Source organism: Moschus berezovskii, chromosome 16, assembly GCF_049115385.1.
Source record: "Moschus berezovskii isolate FMDL1 chromosome 16, NW_MosBer_1.0, whole genome shotgun sequence".
NCBI classification, from domain to species: Eukaryota; Metazoa; Chordata; class Mammalia; order Artiodactyla; family Moschidae; genus Moschus; species Moschus berezovskii.
Genome location: NC_142475.1, coordinates 79,012,080 through 79,031,240, shown reverse-complemented (window position 1 = coordinate 79,031,240; position 19,161 = coordinate 79,012,080). Strand labels below are relative to the sequence as shown.

At 39.7% G+C, this 19,161-nt stretch overlaps 1 long non-coding RNA gene across 1 annotated transcript in view; it reads right to left on the bottom strand.

Annotated features, from left to right (window-relative positions):
- Window positions 1-13,924, bottom strand: part of LOC148775287 (uncharacterized) — a 36,185-nt gene extending 22,261 nt beyond the window's left edge. The window contains exon 1 of the long non-coding RNA XR_016039319.1: window positions 13,725-13,924. This is a non-coding gene — a long non-coding RNA (uncharacterized LOC148775287). The remainder of the gene's footprint in view (window positions 1-13,724) is intronic.
- Between the last annotated feature and the right edge of the window lie 5,237 nt (window positions 13,925-19,161).

Genomic DNA, 19,161 nt, shown 5'->3' with positions numbered 1-19,161 from the left:
AGTGAGAAGGAAGAGAGAATTGTGGAAATAACTGCTGAAGAGCAGAATAAAGGGGAAAGAATTGAGGATAGCCTCAGAGACCTTTAGGACAATATTAAATGCACCAACATTCGAGTTATAGGGGTCCCAGAGGAAGAAGAAAAAAGGAAAGGCACTGAGAAAAAATTTGAAAAAATTATAGTTGAAAAGTTCCCCAACAGTGAAAGGAAATAGTCAATCAAGTCCAAGAAGTGCAGACAGTCCCTTACAGGTAAACCCAAGGAGAAACACATCAAGATACATATTAATCAAGCTAACAGAGATTAAGCACAAAAAAAGAATATTAAAAGCAGCAAGGAAAAAAGAACAAGTAGCATACAAGGGAAAACCCATATGATATATAGCAAATCTTTCAGCAGAAACTCTGCAGGCCAGAAGGGAATGGCAGGATATATTTAAAGTACTGAAAGAGAAAATTCTGCAACAAAGATTGCTATACCCAGCAAAGATCTCATTCAAAATTGATGGAGAAATCAAGTTTTACAGACAAGCAGAAGTTAAGAGAATTTAGCACCACCAAACCAGGCTTACAATAAATACTAAAGGAACTTATATAGCCAGTAAACATAAGAGAAAGGAAAGACCTACAAAAACAAAGCCAAAACAATCAAGAAAATGCCAATAGGAACATATGTATCAATAATTACCTTAAGTGTAAATGGATTAAACACACCAAAAGATATAGACTGACTGAATGGATAAAAAGACAAGACCCATAGACATATATTGTCTACAAGAGACCCACTTCAGACCTAAAGACACATACAGACTGAAAGTAAGAGGATGGGAAAAGATATTCCATGTGAAAAAGTCAGAGTGGTAATCCTTATTTAAGAATAAATAAACTTTAAAATAAAGAATATTATAAGAGACAAAGAAGGACACTACATAATAATCAAGGGATCAACCCAAGAAGACATAACAATTGTAAATATGCACTCACCATAGGAGCACCTCAATACATAAGGCAAACATTAACAGGCATAAGAGGGGAAATCGACAGTAACACAATAATAGTAGGGGACTTTAACACCCCACTTACACCAATGGAAAAATCATCAAAACAGATAATCAATAAGGAAACACAAACCTTAAATGAAACATTAGACCAAACGGATCTAATTTATATCTTCAGGACTTTCCATTCAAATGCAGAAGAATATACTTTCTTCTCAAGTGCACATGGAACATTCTTCAGGATAGATCACTTTTTGGGCCACAAATCAAGCCTCAGTAAATTTCAGAAAATCTTATCAAGTATCTTCTCTGATGATCATACTATGAGACTAGATATCAACTATAGGGGAAAAACTGCAAAAAACACAAACTCATGGAGATTAAACAATACATTACTAAATAACAAAGAGGTTACCAAAGAAATAAAAGAAATCAAAAGATTCCTAGAAAAAAGTGACAACAAAAACATGACGACCCAAAACCTATGGGATTCAGCAAAAGCAGTTCTAAGAGGGAAGTTTATAATGATACAATCCTACCTCAAGAAACAAGAAAAGCATTGAATAGACAACCTAACTTTACATCTAAAGCAGCTGGAAAAAGAACAACAACAACAACAACAACAAAAAACCCCAAAGACAGCAGAAGGAAAGAAATAAAAAAGATTAGAGCAGAAATAAATGAAAAAGAAATGAAGGAAACAATAGCAAAGATTAATAAAACTAAAAGCTGGTTCTTTGAGAAGATAAAGTTGACAAACCACTAGCCAGACTCATCAAGAAAAAAAGGGAGAAAATCAAATCAACAAAATTAGAAATGAAAAAGGAGAGGTTACAATAGACAGCACGGAAAGACAAAGGACCATAAGAGAATATTATGAGCAAGTATATGCTAATAAAATGGACAACCTAGAGGAAATGGACAGATTCTTAGAAAAGTTCAACCTCCCAAGCCTGAACCAGAAAGAAATAGAAATAATGAACAGGCCAATTACAAACACTGAAATCAAAACTGTGATAAAAAAAAAAAACAACCACCCAAAAAACAATAGCCCAGGGCCAGATGGCTTCACAGAGGAATTCTATCAAACATTTAAAGAAGAACTAAGGCTTGTTTTTCTGAAACTCTTCCAAAAAAAATTGCAAAGGAAGGAACACTTGAAAACTCATTCTACAAGGTCATAATCACCCTGATACCAAAACCAGGCAAAGACAACGCACAAAAAAGAAAATTACAGACCAATATCACTGAGGAACATAGATGCAAAAATCTTTAACAAAAGTCTAGCAAACAGAATTTAACAACACATTAAAAGGCTCATACACCATTATCAAGTCAGATTTATTCCAGGGACGCAAGGATTCTTCAATATATGCAAATCAATCAATGTGATACACCATATTAACTAACTGAAAGATAAAAACCGTATGATAATCTCAATAGATGCAGAGAAAAAGCCTTTGACAAAATTCAGCACCCATTTACGATTAAAACTCTTCAAAAAATGGGCATAGAAGAAACTTACTTCAACACAGTAAAGACCATATACGATAAGCCCATAGCAAACATTTTTCTCAATGGTGAAAAACTAAAAGCATTCCCTCTAACATCAGGAACAAGACAAGGGTGTCCACTCTCACCACTATTATTTAACATAGTCCCAGCTATGGCAATTAGAGAAGAAAAAGGAATAAAAGGAATCCAGTTCAAAAAAGAAGAAATAAAACTGTCACTGTTTGCAGATGACATACTATACATAGAAAACCCAAAATAAACTATCAGAAAATTACTAGAGCTAATCAGTGAATTCAGCAAAGTCACAGGATACAAAATCAATACATAGAAATCTCTTGCATTCCTGTATATGAACAATGAAAAATCAGAAAGTGAAATTAAGGAATCAATTCCATTCACCATTTCAACAAAAAGAATTAAATATCTAAGAATAAATCTACTTAAGGAGACATAAGACCTGTATATGGAAAATTATAAGACATTGATGAAAGAAATCAAAGATGATATAAACAGATGGAGAACTATTCCATGTTTCTGGGTAGGAAGAATCAATATTATGAAAATGGCTATACTACCAAATGCAATCTACAGATTCAATGTGATCCCTATCAAATTACCAATGGCATTTTTCACAGAACTAGAACAAAAAAATTTCACAACTCATATGGAAATACAAAAGATCCCAAATAGTCAAATCGGTCTTGAGAAAGAAGAATGGAGCTGGAGGAATCAACCGTCCTGACTTCAGACTGTACTACAAAGCAACAGCCATCAAGTCAGTATGGTACTGGCAGAAAAAACAGAAATATAGACTAATGGAATCGGATAGAGAGCCCAGAGATAAACCCATGCAACTATGGGTACCTTAGTTTTGACAAAGGAGGAAAGACTATACAATGGGGCAAAGACAGCCTCTTCAATAATTGGTGCTGGTAAAACTGGACAGCCACATCCAAAAGAATTATATTAGAACATTTCCTAATGCCATACACAAAGATAAACTCAGAATGGATTAAAGACCTAAATGTAAGACCAGAAATTATAAAACCCTTAGAGGAAAACATAGGCAGAATACTCAGTGACATAAATCAAAGCAAGATCTTCTATGACCCATCTTGCAGAGTAACAGAAATAAAAACAAGAATAAACAAGTGGGACCTAATTAAACCAAAAATTTTGCACAGAAAGGAAACTGCAAATGAGATGAAAAGACAACCCTCAGAATGGGAGAAAATAAGAGCAAATGAAACAACTGACAAAGAATTAATTTCCAAAATATACAAGCAGCTCATACAACTCAGTACCAGAAAAACAAACAAACCAATCAAAAAGCGGGAAAAGTCCTAAACAGACATTTCTCCAAAACAGACATACAAATGGCTAACAAACATGAAAAAAAAAATGCTCAAAATCACTTATTATTAGAGAAATGAAAATCAAAACTACAATGAGATATCACCTCACACCGGTGAGAATGGCCATCATCAAAAAGTCTACAAACAATAAACGAAGGAAAGGGTGTGGAGGAAAAGGAAACCTCTTGCATTGCTGGTGGGAATGTAATTTGATACAGCCACTATGGAAGACGGTAGGGAAATTCCTTAAAACGCTAGGAATAAAACCACCCCCAGCAATCCCACTAGTAGGCATATATACTGAGGAAACCAAAATTGAATAAAACACATGTACCCCAGTGTTCATTGCAGCATTATCTACAATAACGAGAACATGGAAGCAGTCTAGATGTCCATCAACAGATGAATGGATAAAGAAGCTGCGGTGTGTATACACAATGGAATACTACTCAGCCATAAAAAGGAACACATTTGAGTCAGTTCTAATGAGGTGGACGAACCTAGAGCCTACTATGCAGAGTGAAATAAGTCAGAAAGACAAATATAAATATCGTACACAGACACATATATATGGAATCTAAAAAGATGATACTCATGGATTAATTTTCAAGGCAGCAATGGAGAAACAGACACAGGAAACAGACTTATGGACACAGGGAGAGGGGAAGAGAGAGAGGGTGAGATGTATGGAGAGAGTACTATGGAAGTTTACAGTACTACATGTGAAATAGATAGCTAGTGGGAATTTTCTATATGACTCAGGGAACTCAAACAGGGGCTCTGCGACCATCTAGAAGGGTGGGAAGGGGAGGAAGATGGGAGGGAGGTTCAGAACGGAGCAGACATGGGCGTACCTATAGCTGCTTCTTGTGCCATATGACAGCAAACCAGAAAATTCTGTAAAACAATTATCCTTCAATTAAAAATTTTTTTAATTAAAGAAAAAACTTTTGTGTTGTGATAGACCTTGTTAAGAGGATGAAAAGACAAGTTACCAACTAAGAGAAAATGTTTGCCAACCACGTACACAACAGAGAGTTAGTATCTAGAATATACAAAGAGACCTTAAAATTCAACAGTAAAAGACCAAACAATTCACATAGAAAATGGACAAAAGGTATGACCTTGTCATGAATAGACTATTCAGATGACAAATAGGCACGAAAAATGCTCAACATCCCACCCAGTCACTAGGGAAACCAGAAAAATACATATCTGGTTTGCAAGCAGTCATCGATAAGAAGGAATTATTCCTAAATCTTATGGGAGCTGCTCATATGATTGAATACTCACAGTTGTTATTTATTTAAATGTCTACTTAAATGATAGACATTTAAATACAAATCATAACTGAATCATTGACAAAATTTTCTACAGACTCTCACACAGTAAAATTTAAAACAATTTGCCCTATTTATTTCAGAAAGAACAAACATGCTCTTTAAGATGAATAAATGTCCATTCATCCAACAAATGATAGGATCCTTTTGAATAAATCACATTCAATTCAAATTCTAAGGATTTCCAAATATTCAGATCTTGTACACTTGGATTTTTTTGTGAATAGCCAATAGCTACATAGACAGTTATAAAATCTGTTCATAACTCCTGAATTAATATAGAAAATAAATCCACAGGGGCCATTTAACAAGGACTCTATGGTGATGACATTCCCAAAGAACTTTCTGAGATGACCTGAGAGATCCCTTGTCTTTGTTGCTCCATCTTCCCACAATCCTTGCCACTCCTTGCTCTTGCACACCCTCTGGGAATACAAGAAAATGACAAGATAAATAATAATTAGCAAAGTGTACTTGTTTCAGGTTTCACCTTGTGTGCAAGTAATAAAGCTTTTTAAAAATCTCCAATTCTGATGGCAGACAGAGTCTCAGGTTCCAACTCCACGAAAGCCCCTGGGAATGCCTGCAAGATATTAGGAATCAGGTCCCAGAAGAGCCAACATGGTCCCTGCTCTACGGATGAAGGAATTCAGGCCTGGGGAGGCTGGGGAACAACCTTCACAGCTAACCCACAGAGGAGACAGTGTGAGAATCTAGGTCACTCAACTCCCGGCCTGCTGCTCTTTCCGGAACATTACACTCGCTCTTAGAATTACCAAGAATCACTTCCATTGAACAAAAATATTTCTACATTAAAAAGTGGATTAATAACACAGTGAAAGCAGGTGGTAAGTAGTCATCTAGTCAAGGCATCAGTGTTGGGAAATGCTATTTCAACTTTTTAATGGTAACTAAAACTTACAATAAGCCAAGTCAGGGTGAAACTTGTTAGTCAATGTGGTCTCATAAACAAAATTTTTTTTTAATTTCCTGGACTCTACAGAATTCCAGTTGAGCTATTTCAAGTATTGAAAGATGATGCTGTGAAAGTGCTGCACTCAATATGCCAGCAGATTTGGAAAACTCAGCAGTAGCCACAGGACTGGAAGAGGTCAGTCTTCATTCCAATCCCAAAGAAAGGCAATGCCAAAGAATGCTCAAACTACCGCACAATTGCACTCATCTCACTCGCTAGCAAAGTCATGCTCAAAATTCTCCAAGCCAGGCTTCAGCAGTATGTAAACCGTGAACTCCCAGATGTTCAAGCAGGTTTTAGAAAAGGCAGAGGCACCAGAGATCAAATTGCCAACATCCGCTGGATCATGGAGAAAGCAAGAGAGTTCCAGAAAAACATCTATTTCTGCTTCATTGACTATGCCAAAGCCTTTGACAGTGTCGATCACAATAAACTGTGGAACATTCTGAAAGAGATGGGAATACCAGACCACCCGACCTGCCTCTTGAGAAACCTGTATGCAGGTCAGGAAGCAACAGTTAAAACTGGACATGGAACAACAGAATGGTTCCAAACAGGAAAAGGAGTACGTCAAGGTTGTATATTGTCACCCTGCTTATTTAACTTATATGCAGAGTACATCATGAGGAACGCTGGACTGGAAGAAGCACAAGCTGGAATCAAGATTGCTGGGAGAAATATCAATAACCTCAGATATGCAGATGACACTACCCTTATGGCAGAAAGTGAAGAGGAACTCAAAAGCCTCTTGATGAAAGTGAAAGAGGAGAGTGAAAAGGTTGGCTTGAAGCTCAACATTCAGAAAACTAAGATCATGGCATCTGGTCCCATCACTTCATGGGAAATAGATGGAAAAACAGTGGAAACAGTGTCAGACTTTATTTTTTTGGGCTCCAAAATCACTGCAGATGCTGATTGCAGCCATGAAATTAAAAGACGCTTACTCCTTGGAAGGAAAGTTATGACCAATCTTGATAGTATATTAAAAAGCAGAGACATTACTTTGCCAACCAAGGTCCGTCTAGTCAAGGCAATGGTTTTTCCCATGGTCATGTATGGATGTGAGAGTTGGACTGTGAAGAAAGCTGATCGCTGAAGAATCGATGCTTTTGAACTGTGGTGTTGGAGAAGACTCTTGAGAGTCCCTTGGACTGCAAGGAGATCCAACCAGTCCATTCTAAAGGAGATCAATCCTGGATGTTCATTGGAGGGACTGATGCTAAAGCTGAAACTGCAATACTTTGGCCACCTCATGCGACGAGTTGACTCACTGGAAAAGACTCTGATGCTGGGAAAGGTTGGGGGCGGGAGGAGAAGGGGACGACGGAGAATGAGATGGCTGGATGGCATCACCGACTCTGTGGACATGAGTTTGAGTGTACTCCGGGAGTTGGTGATGGACAGGGAGGCCTGACGTGCTGTGATTCATGGGGTCGCGGAGAGTTGGACATGACTGAGCGACTGAACTGAACTGAACATCCAACCAAAAGTAGAAGAAAAAAAAAAACCACAGTAAAATGACCAACTTGCTAGATCATTGAAGAAATTTTGATATAATGGTGAGAAAATCCAAAAGATCTAAACATGGAAAGCAGGAAGTATGGGCTGGAGGAATTAGACTGGAATGGTGTGCTGACAATTCTGGGTCTTTTCCTCTCATGATGGCAGCCAGGAGCCCCACCCTCAATGTTATTTTATTAAAACTCACTCTTTTGGTGGATTTTACAAAATCCATGACTATGATGCCAATTCCAGAAGAGTATTTTTATTATTCACACTGTCGATGACTATAGACTTGCTCACAAAAGTGCCCACACTAGGATTCACACCTCTCTTTGAAGCTCTTTTAATTTTTAATTTTATTTATCACTTGCTCAGCCAGTCTATGGAATGACATTCATCTTTGGAAAATTGTGATCTTAGCTTAAAAGGACATTAAAAGAACTAAAGAAAATAGATAGAACATCTATTAGGATGACACAAAAAGGGTACATCTTAAAATATTTAGTCTATGCATCAGTCAAATAAAAGAATCCTCTTTTATAAATGTAGTGAATGATTAATGGGCCATTTCAAGGCCAATTAAAAATCTCGATACGCAGATCTACAAGCAATACAAGTGCACGGCTGCAAGAAACAAAAGATAAGCAGATGGTAATTTCAGTGCCAACTGACTGGCAGAAAGAAACCATTAGCATATTGTAGCTTGAAAAATGAACAGGACCAGAAAGGTGATCAGAGTTCAGTTAGACATCAGCTGATGCAGATGAGCAAACAGAAAAAAAAAAAACAAACAGAAACTAATGCAAGAAAGTAAGAAGGGAAAGGACTAGCTGGGTGTGAAACGAAGGAGCTAGTCACAGGACAGATGTCTAAACAGGCACCTTGCTTCCCCAAAGCACCCATTAAATACAAAACAATGCAAGTGAAACAAAAGCCGGCACCATTCCTCCAAAAGGATTTTTCAGTCTTGACACATTGAAAGTCTGAAAATAATGTCTGGGTCTTTTAAAAGTAATTTCCCCCAGGAGTTACCAGGAAAAAATTTCATTTCTGTACCTTCTTTTCAGAGCACAGAAAGGTTTTCATGATATTAACATTTCTAGGGGAAAAACAATTCTTTACTCAGACATGTCAATGGAAACAAGAAATTATTGATCTATTGCTATTTATGGTGTGAGTTAGTCATTCAGTCGTGTCCAGCTCTTTGCGACCCCAAGGACTGTAGTCTGCCAGGCTCCTCTGTCCACAGAAATCTCCAGGCAAGAATACCAGAGTGAGTATACATTCCATTCTCCAGAGAATCTTCCTGACCCAGGGACTGAACCCAGGTCTCCTGAACTACAGGCAGATTCTTTCCTGCTGAACCACCAGAGAATTGATGCTTTGAGAAACAGTTCAGTGTAGAAAACACTGACTAGTGAGTTGATCCAGGCTGGTTGTAGTACTGCACCTGGGATGTGGGCATGAAGCTGGGTTACAGGAGCTACTTTGTGGCCAAGAAGCAACTACTATGTAAAGGAAAAAGAGGCCAACATGAAAGGGACTGAATAAGGAAAAGATATCACTGCACCTTGGGTAATGCAGCAACTCTAAGCAGACTTACCCAACACTATGAGGGGCATATGAATAAACCATACACATGGACACACAGGTACACATACACATCTAATTAAGTTCTCAGTTACTCTCCGCCAAACATATTGCAAACTGATTCACCAAGTATTCTTGAAAACACATAAGTTTCAATTTCCATGTAAGGTGTAGATTGATTCATGAATGGAGTTTCACCTTTTTGGGAAATTTCAAGCAGAAATTAAAGACTTATTACGGTGTTAAAGGGCTTTCCAGGTGGCATGAGTTGTACAGGACCCACCTGCCAATGTAGGAGACATAAGAGATGCGGGTTCAAGCCCTGGACTGGGAAACAGTTCCTGCAGGAGGGCATGAAGATCCACTCCAGTAATCTTGCCTGGAGAATCCCAAGGACAGAGGAGCCTGGTAGGCTACAGTCCATGGGATTGCAAAAAGTCAGACACAACTGAACAGACTTAGCATGCACACTTGCATGCAGAGTGTTAAAAAGCCTAATTTGGGGGTCTAAGTTTGGGGGAGTCCTTAATTCCTGAGAAGAATATACACTGAAGAGTAGAGATATATTGACTTAACCTATTTGAGCAATAAAAAACTTGATGGATTTTGACAATATTAATGCCTTATGCATGTTAGTAAAATGATGGCTAGTGGACAGAGATGAAGATCACAAACACCTTCCCTCACATGCTCCTGCTGCAGCCACAGGGACACAGGACAGGACATGGATCCTGTAAGACTACAGGACTGCTTGGCCATCAGTATGTTAGGCATCAGTGTAAGCTGCTGCAGAGAGACAAAGGGCCAGCAGAAGGGAAGGGAGAGCACAGAGAAAGCTACTAGTAACCCAGGTAGAAAGGCCTGGACGTGAGTGCCTGACAGCCGAGGTGGAAAGGAAGGCAAGCTGATTTAAGTGTCAGAATTAAACTTCTAGGGACTTGATGAAGAAAAGGTAGCTGAGAGGATGACTGCCTTTAGTAAAAGTTATTGATCCTTCTTCATTAAACCAAATATGCTTACTGTCATATTTTCAAGGAAAAAATAGAAAAAGCCACTACGTAAATTCTACTTACACAAACCTGAGTGTTTTTACATCAGACACTTGATCTTTAAAATTATCTCTCCCCCCAATTACTTCTTGGCCTTTTGGTCAAGATCAAGTACAATATCTGTTCTTAGTCGGTTTAAAATTATCTCTCCTTCCCTGGTGGCTCAGACAGTAAAGAATCTGCCTAGAAGGCAGGAGACCCAGGTTTGATCCCTGGGTTGGGAAGATTCCCCTGGAGAAGGGAATGGCAACTCACTCCAGTATTCTTGCCTGGAGAATTCCATGGACAGAGGAGCCTGGCGGGCTACCGTCCACGGGGTCACAAAGAGTTGGACACAACTGAACGACCAGCACTTCCCTTTGATGAGGTTGACAGTTTTCAAAGGGAAGTGATGTCTTCTGTCCTTACAGCATTTCCTCCGTGCGGTCTAACTGTTCACTTCTCCCTGGCTTCAACTTGATCAGTGCTTAATCTTGGTTCATTCATGTTTATTAACGTGTTTAAAAATGCTCTGCTTCTACCTTTGCTTCTTGCATATCCATATCTTCTTATGGACTCAATTTCCTACTTACTGAGACATGTATTTCTAGTACTTTTAGCACATACCCCTAAGCTTCTAATGAACTGACAGTGTAGCTTACGAATGAATTAGGTAGCTTCTAATGAATTGACAGTGTTGTTTTTTTTCCTGCTTATGTTAAGCAGATATTTATTCAAAGTAATTGCTATGGCTTCCCTGGTGGCTCAGTGGTAAAGAATCTGCCTACCAGTGCAGAAGACATGGATTCGATTCCTAAGTCAGGAAGATCCTCTGGAGAAGGAAATGGCAACCCACTCCAGTATTCTTGCCTGGAAAATTCCATGGACAGAGAAACCTGGTGGGCTCTATACAGCCTGTGGGGTCTCAGAAGAGTTGGACATGATTTAGTGACTGAACAATAACAATTTTCTACACTATATTTGATCGTTCATGAACTTTCAGTATATGTTTTATCTTTCTATGAAAAAAAGTTCAATAATAACAGCAAGTTAAGATGATATCTGGATATTAGACATTTCTTGATATAAATCCTTCTGTTTCACCTGTAATTTTTCTATATGACATGGTTAGTATTTTAACACATATTTCCACTTCTACTTCACTTTTCCCTCATTTTATGTCTTGCCTTTAAATGTCTTGGTTTCCTTTTTAATGATTTTAGTTTCTTTAATCATTGTATTTAAAACCTTTACATCCTACTCTCCATCAGGCAACATGATTCTTGACTTGTCCCATTCTGAACACTAGTCAGTGCCCTTGTAACCTTGAACACCTAATGACTGAATTTAAACTATAAGGAGCCAAAGCAAGCAGTTTTAGGACGTTATAAGCAGCAGTTTCTATTTTCCAAGCACTCCTGAACACTCTCCAGATGGAAATAAATTGGAGTCTTCTATCAATTGAAGTCTTTTTCCTGGGCTAGATGCCAGATTTAATAGTATTCATAATCACCTTCTTGCCAAATTGTTTTTAACCTACATTTGTTTTTTGTAAGAATTAAAAACACATTCTACAAACAACTCTGAGTTTCTGACTACAATTACAAATTCAAATTACATACAAAAAAATACAAACTATTTACAATATATCTTAGAATATTACATGAAGAAAAGCATAAAAATTCATAGTTGATTATATGCTGACTTGTCAGTAAATGGAGCATTAGAAGACAAATTTCCATCAAAAGCTACCATACAAGTAAGCTTCCAAAGATCCCAAATGTCACACTCACCTACACATGAGCACGTACATACATACACACACAAGTATGTATGTATGCATTTATATTCATTGATTCATATTTAAAACTACATATGAAGTGAAGTGTTAGCCACTCAGTCATGTCCAACTCTTTGTGACCCCATGGACTATAGCCTGCTAATCTCCTGTCTATGGAATTCTCCAGGCAAGAATATTACATACAAGAATATATAAAAAGGTAGATAGATAATTTCTAATTTATATTAAAAGCTTGAAATAAGAATCAAATAATATCCTAAGAAGAAATATTCAGCTCTTTAAGAAAGATCTGATAGCTTAAATAAAGCTGTTGAAAACACATGCTTGCTTAACCCAAAATTTGCATTATCTAAAATATACAAAGTGAGATTAAAACAAATTTTCATACTTTAATGATATCTGTGGTCCTATCTTACATGAAAGAAAACATGGATTTCTTGGATGTTTCTCCTACAATGAATGATATTTGACCTAAAGTTGGGAAATATAATTAATTATTAGCACTGAGTGATACTAAGTTATAAATGGAGCCTTTAATATTGGTCACAATGTCCTGTGATCTTGTTGAAACATAATTTGCCTCAAGATTTTTTCCTCTGAAACTTGGGAGTTGAATTAAATGATCCTCAAACATTCTCTCAGTTTTAACAGTTTATGATGATAAAAAGAAAAAATTCCTTAAATAAAAAATGCAGATGATGAAAAGTAAATTGACCATATTTTTCACTAAATCGCTAAAAAATCATTTCTGACATGATGCTCTTCCAAATGCAACTTTATATAATACACTTCATAGAATGAGGACAAAGAAAGGCATTTTACAGGCACAGAGAAAATTACACACTGCCGCTGAACTCCACCACTGTAACCAACAGGGCGGCCGTCAGTGAAGTCCTCTGGCGTGTTCACATGTGGCCACTTCAAGCACGGCCTCCGTGAGCTCTCCCGGCAACAGGAAGTCATGGTCACACTCCAGCCCTGAACCCAGATGCTTGGGCTGGCAGGCAAGGCTTTCAACTGTTAGGAGTGACTATCAATGTTTACTTTAAATCTCCTGAGTTAAAGGATTTGATTTCTTCTAGTTTACCTTCTCTGTCCATTTTGACCCCAGTTTTAGTTACCAATCAACAGATAAAACAGAGGCTCATCTGGTGACATATTCTCAACAGAATAGATACATTTCTATATTTTTAAGTTCTTTTCTATAAGTTTTAATTTATTTCTATATTTCTGGCTGTGCTGGGTCTTCATGACGTCAAGGGGTTTTTCTCTAGTGGCCATGAGTGGAGGCTACTCTCTAGTTGCAAAGCACAGGCTTCTCTTTATGCTGGCTTCTCTTATTGCAGGGTATGAGTTCTAGGGTGTGCCAGCGCTCGTAGTTGCAGCCCTTGGACTCCAGAGTACAAACTCAATGGTTGTAGCGCCCAGGCTTAGCTGCTTCAAGACATATGGGATCTTCCCAGACCAGGGATCGAACCTGTGTCTCCTGCATTGGCAGGCTGATTCTTTACCACTGAGCCACCAGAGAAGTCCCACATTTCTGTATTACTATGATTTTTGTAAAGTCGCGTATTCATTGATTATAGATAAATAACTAAGAAGAAATGAACACACACTTACTTTTTGAAGGTGCTCCTGCATCCTTATCACACCAGCTGTGCTGCACAGAAGGCACCTGCTTTCTGACAGTGTCCAGTCAACAGTCACCGCACAGAAAGACTGACTCACTGGGCCTCTCCACTGCCCAGCGGGCAATTTCAAAAAGTGAAAGTGAAAGTGTTAGTCACACAGTTGGGTCCGACTCTTTGTGACCCCATGGGCCTGCCAGGCTCCTCTGTCTACGAAAGAAAAAGAAAAAAAGCATCGGATAAATTAATCTCTTCTATTTGGAAATAGAGGAATATATCACTTGACTTAGAAAATCCCTTTCACTTAAAGGTCTCAAAGTACTTTTTGAAAAGCATTTCTTTAACATTCCCATAGGTGTGTGAAGAACACAGTGGTCGTGAGTTAGAAATGACAGGGAACAGGTGGAGAAATCAAGGCAGGTGCACGTGGGACCCCAGTGCGACTCCCAGGGAGCAACCCTCTGGGTGATGATAGCATCCGTGTTGGTTCATCAATGGTAACACGTGTGCCAGCTGGTGGGGACACTGACAGGGGAGGCTGAGCATGGGTGGGGAAATCTCAGTCCTTCTATTCAGTTTTTTTGCAAACCTAAAACTCCTTTAAGAAACGGTCTATTCAAACACCAAACAAATGAGAATGGGTGTGTGTGTTACCACACGCGGCTGTGGGGCAACCCATTCTGAGAAGTGAGAAAACTCTGGCGGAAAAAGAGGATCATCTGCAGAGACCAACAGCACAGGTGGAGGAGGAAAGCCTGAGGCAGTGCCAACAACCAAGAAGAGAGGCAGCATACACCTAGAAAAACGGGCCGGGACTGAACGGATGGTCCCCGAGATCATTCATGATGCTCTAAACACAAAGATTCCAAGCACTATTTCCAGGCACCAGTTAAACAGAAATGTATCCCCCCAGTGTCTGACTTATAATATTTAATCTTCACCTGCCCTTGCTCACAGTCTTTGGACTGCAAGGAGATCAAACCAGTCAATCCTAAAGGAAATCAACCCAGTATATGCATCAGAAGGACTGATGCTGAAGCTGAAGCTCCAATACTTTGGCCACCTCATACGAAGAGCTGACTCACTGGAAAAGATCCTGATGTTGGGAAAGATTGAGGGCAGGAGGAGAAGAGGGTGGCAGAGGATGAGATGGTTAGATAGCATCACCGACTCGATGGACATGAATTTGAGCAAATTCTTGGAAATAGTGAAGGACAGGGAAGCCTGCTATGCTGCAGTCCACAGGGTTGCAAAGAGTCGGACACGACTTAGCAACTGAACAACAACCACCTTCACATCCATGTACTAATGGTCCTGGATCTGGGCATATGACATCTTAAGGGCAAGGGCGGCAGAGTGGCCTTGGGTGGGAGACACCCCCTGTGCCCACTTATTCCACGTGGTGCCCAGCAGCTAGCATCGGGAACAGGACGCTGACCGTCACCTGATAATGTTTTTTTGGTGTGCAGGGAAAAATCACAAACAGGAAGGCACCAACAATGCTAAACGTACACACAGATGGGGTGAAGGACAGATCAGAGCAGAGGAGTGAGAGTCACCTAGCAGAGCTGTGAGACGAGGGGCCTGGATGGGGATTTCATTCAGTCTGTTTAATGAAGGAAGAAAGGAACTGAACTGACATCGGCATGAGAGACGAGGAAAGCTTCGAGGTTTGGCCAGAGGGTCGGGCTGTCTTTGGAACTTCTCTCATCTCTTCTTTAACAAAAAGTTAAAGAAAAAGGAAGTCTTGGGAATCTTTAGATTTATCAGCAAGGAAATTGCTGAGAAGCGAGGAAAATATCTGTCTTCACCATTCCCTTTGAAAGTCACTTCTAAGAGAACACATGAAAGTGCAGTGGACGATCTGGGTCCTGCCTGAATCTGGAGCTCACAACAGAAGCTTTCTCCCTAACGTGCTGGACTCGCAATAACCTTTCTTGACCAAAGGAGACGAAGGCACACCATAGACCGGGATTTATTTATTTTGGAGAAAATCATAGGTTTTTGTACTTATGCATTTGCTTTCACTTACAATCTCTTTAATGAGTCCACGTTAAAAGAACTCCTGGTAGGATGTTAGACAATTTGTTATTATGTGAAAATCCGAAAAATGAAAAATAACTTTTAGCTGCTGCTGCTGCTGCTGCTGCTAAGTCACTTCAGTCGTGTCCGACTCTGTGTGACACCATAGACGGAAGCCCACTAGGCTCCCCCGTCCCTGGGATTCTCCAGGCAAGAACACTGGAGTGGGTTGCCATTTCCTTCTCCAATGTGTGAAAGTAAAAAGTGAAAGTGAAGTCGCTCAGTTGTGTCCGACTCTTAGCGACCCCATGGACTGCAGCCTACCAGGCTCCTCCATCCACTGAGTAATGATGAGTTTATGGGGCAATTTTTTTTCACCTAATTATGAACGTAAATACATTTTAAAATATTGGCCTATACTTCTCATATTATACATTTATAATCTTTGATAATTAAAAAAAATCAATAACAACAACAAAAGTATTTTGGGGAGAAAGGGTGAAAACAAAGCAGAATGTCAACAATGCAAGGATTTGTTTTAAAGAGTTACAGGTACTCATCTCTCACTATTTGATATTTTCTCCTTGCTCCTTTGAGTTTTTTGTTTTGTTTAGTTAGAGATCACAAATGCTGAAGAAAAATTCACAGAAATAAGATTTTAAACAGATAGGAAATCAAGATGGATGGTGTATTCATCAAAAAGAACAGCACAAAAAAAACATTCATGATGCAGCAGCCCACAGAGGAGCCCCGGTTACGGGGATGTGGTGGATGCAATCCTGTGCACTTCAGCTTTCGGCCAGCTGAGGTTTTAATAAACTAGAGTCCCAGCGGCTGCTACTGCGGTCGCTGGTCCCTCCAGGCCAGTCCCCTCCCTGGGCCTGGTTATGCTATCCAGGGTGCCTCCAGGCTTCCTCTCCCTGGTCAGATTCCACCAGGAGGTGATGGAGAAAGTTGAAGGCAGTGGAGACCCAGAACACAGGATTTCCTCCTCTCTGCTCCCCGGACATCCCTGCACCGTCTGACCATCCCGCTTCCCTGCTGTGACCACAGAAACTATGGCTGCACTGGAACCAGCTAGGGACTGTCGGGTCTCCAGCACCAGCGAATGCATCTTCCACAGAAAACACGGGGATAAAGGAGGACAAGACAGCAGTCCCCACAGCACAGAGGAAAGACAGCTCCATGCCACTCACCTCTGGAGCCAGAGGATGGGAGCAGAGACCCTCAGACACATCTAGAGTATGCCAACCTTCAGCCACACCAGCCTCTCACTGAGTCCTCCTTCACAAGTGTTCCCGCCTCAAAATGAAGTGAGGTCATCTGACCATCCTCTCTCAGCAGTGTTCTGCCTGTAGTTTCACTCTGACTGTTTTACCTGTTAGAGGTGAAGGTGAAGGGCAGCCACCAGAGCCACTCTTTTTATGGGTTCAGAGACACAATGAACAGCTGAGTAGATACATTTTCCCCTGACTCTTTCTATTTTGATTCCTTAGACTCACCTTCCCCCATCCCACCCCATTCACCAAACTCATAAGCAGTGACTGGAGAAGAACTCGTGGACAGTTAGGTTAGGGAAGGTGTGCATGGAATTCCTTCCCCACCACAAACCCTAACCCTATCTCAGGGAATACTGGATGGTGGATGGAGAAATAGCTCATAGCACATTGTGGCTCAACCTCGGGGAAAGCCACGTCATTTGGACAATTTATGCATGTTTCATTTTTGCCAGGCTATAAGCTCACTTCATTATTTTACAACTAGTGTAGTTCAATGTGATAACAACAGAATAATAACTGTTGTTCATTCTCTCACTATCTTTTAAAGGCTGGAAATTGCATCAATAATCATAGAGTGGAAGATGTTATCTACTTTCTGAGATCGTGGGTGGTGGTGGTTTAGTCACTAAGTCGTGTCTGATTCTTGCAATCCAGTGGACCATAGCCCGCCAGGCTCCTCTGTCCATGGTATTCTCCAGGCAAGAACACTGGGATGGGTTGCCATTTCCTTCTCCAGGGGATCTTCCCGACCCAGGAATCAAATCCAGGTCTCCTGACAGTAGACGAGAATTAACTGTTTATCCAGCAAAACAAACCAAGAAAAAAATAAAAGAAAACAGCATTTCCATCATTACTGATTTTAAATCAAGGTATATAAATATTGAAAAATCACTGGCAAAACTTTTTCGTAATTTTATGTAAATGGTGACAAAATGTTCCAAATTCATGCTATTTCAGCATTAGTCTGTATCATACACTTTATTATGTTCCCCAAATCAGAGATTACTTCTACTTGTTAATTCTGTAACTGCTTGTCTCCAACAGATTAAAGATCACTCTTTTAAGTCTCAGTATCTTTTTCTATAAAATTGGGACACGATATAATAATTTTTTTTTTAATCCCCTGTACTACTATCTCAGCAACAGCACTAAAACAGTAATGTTGTTTTGGGAGTCTGTTTAGCAGGGATGCAAAAATGTATGCCTGTATTCTGTTTTTTTTTTCTTTTGTCCAGCTTCCTGAAGTTACTCTTCAGAACATTTCTGCAGTGTTTCTGGTGATTTCTGCTTGCAAAAGCTTTCCTTTGATTGCTTTACTCCCAACACGGACCTAAAGAGCAGTTCTTCCTGTATTGAGAGGGTTGTGTAATTATTTGCTGCTGATGTCGCCTGTCAAAGATACTTGGTCAAAAAAATAATATTTTGGCAACATCCTCTGCATGGAAATTAATATAAGGACTGACCTCTCTCCTGGGACAGAAACATACATATTGTTAAGAAAAGAAAACTGTGAATGAGTTTTCTCAGGAAAAATGTTCTAAGAAGGAGAGAAAAATGAATCTTCGGCTTGAATTTCAGGTGAATGTTCCAAAAAGAACCCACTGGAAATTAAAGAGAAGTTTAAAGAGAAGTACTCTCAGGAAAAATGTTCTGAGAAGGAGAGAAAACTTCATACTCAACTAAGACTCCCTGAGAAAGCCTCTCAAAGATGCCTCGGCCTTGGTAAGGTGAATGCCTGGCAATGAAGTTGTTTCCCGGGCTGGCTGGCTCTGGGTCCATCCACGTCACTCCATAAACCCCTAGCAGGACGTGGTTAGGAGTCTGTTCTCTCCAAACCAACAAAATCAATGTGTTTGCAGGCACGACCAGTGTTCCTTCTGGACGCAGAATACCAAGGTCTTCTTCTTCTTGATGTTTTACTTTTTAAACATTTTACAGACAGAATCACTAAAGATTCCAAAAGAGGCATGTATCAATAGAGATGCAGATGTAGAGAATGGATGCGTGGACATGGAGGGGGTGGAAAGGGGAGGGTGGGATGGATTGGGAGAGTAGCACTGACATAAATCCACTCCCATGCATAAAAAGACAGCTAGTAGGAAGCTGCTGTACAGCACAGGGAGCTCA